The 1,052-nt window shown below is 41.4% G+C and overlaps 1 non-coding gene across 1 annotated transcript; it reads right to left on the bottom strand.

Moving 5' to 3' along the window:
- Positions 1-29: 29 nt before the first annotated feature.
- TRNAQ-CUG (transfer RNA glutamine (anticodon CUG)) lies at positions 30-101 on the bottom strand. The gene has a single exon. It is a non-coding gene; the product is annotated as a tRNA-Gln (tRNA).
- Between the last annotated feature and the right edge of the window lie 951 nt (positions 102-1,052).

Raw genomic sequence — 1,052 nt, 5'->3', positions numbered from 1 at the left:
CTAAACAACAACAAAAAACACCAAAAATAAGGTCCCACCGAGATTTGAACTCGGGTTACTAGATTCAGAGTCTAATGTCCTAACCGCTAGACCATGGGACCATTTCTGTAGAGTGAGGCCAAGTAAATTTATTTAACTAAATCATCCCGCACGCGGTGGCGTCACACGCCCAGGATTCTAAGGGGGCGGTTGGGTATCAGCTGTTTGGTATATGCTTAAATATAGATTATTTATAAAACTAAATCTATAAATTGAGATTAATTTGTGAGATGAATTTATTAAGCCTAATTAGTCTATGATTTGACAATGTTGTGCTACAGTGAACATGAGCTAATGACAAATTAATTAGGCTTAATAAATTCGTCTCGTGAATTACCGAAAACTTTTGTAATTTATTTATTTATTAGTATTCGAACACTTTATGCGACACCTTATATGACATTTGATGTAATAATTGTTAAACTTTAGTTTCTGCATCAAACACCCCCTAAGATAGGGACGCGACACTGGGAGCATCCATTTTGAGGGGTCTCACTGTTACTATGAACGACACAGATCATCACATCATCCATCTCTAATCTGGTGCCAAATCAAAACGCCGCGTAACGTACGTGCGATGAGCCCATGACGACTCCCATACATAGGGCAAGATTCAAGGTACGATTACAAGATATACGTATGCGACCGAAGTGATATAGACTGATCTTTCAAAAGGTATGATAGTATCGATTGGTGGAGACTCGACGTTCACGATCTAGGCTTCGAACCAAGACTGATTCGGACCCCCGCAAGCGTTACACCACTGCTCCGTTGGTTATCGACCACGCGAACACGATTGACCTCGCCGAGAAGGCTTTCCTGCAAGTGAATCGAGAACACAAACAAGAACGGGATGAACACAATTTGAAATTGCAAATAAATATGAGGCTTATGAAAATAAGGAGTTCAAGTCTTTATTCGAAAGGACTAATCGCCACAGGCGAACAAGAACTGGGGCACTGGTTCACAGCAAGCGGCCTTGGCGGCGACAGTTGCAGCAAAACAACGTCTGT

The sequence above is a fragment of the Miscanthus floridulus genome, chromosome 15 (assembly GCF_019320115.1).
Source record: "Miscanthus floridulus cultivar M001 chromosome 15, ASM1932011v1, whole genome shotgun sequence".
NCBI classification, from domain to species: domain Eukaryota; kingdom Viridiplantae; phylum Streptophyta; class Magnoliopsida; order Poales; family Poaceae; genus Miscanthus; species Miscanthus floridulus.
This window is presented reverse-complemented; position numbering and strand designations above follow the sequence as displayed.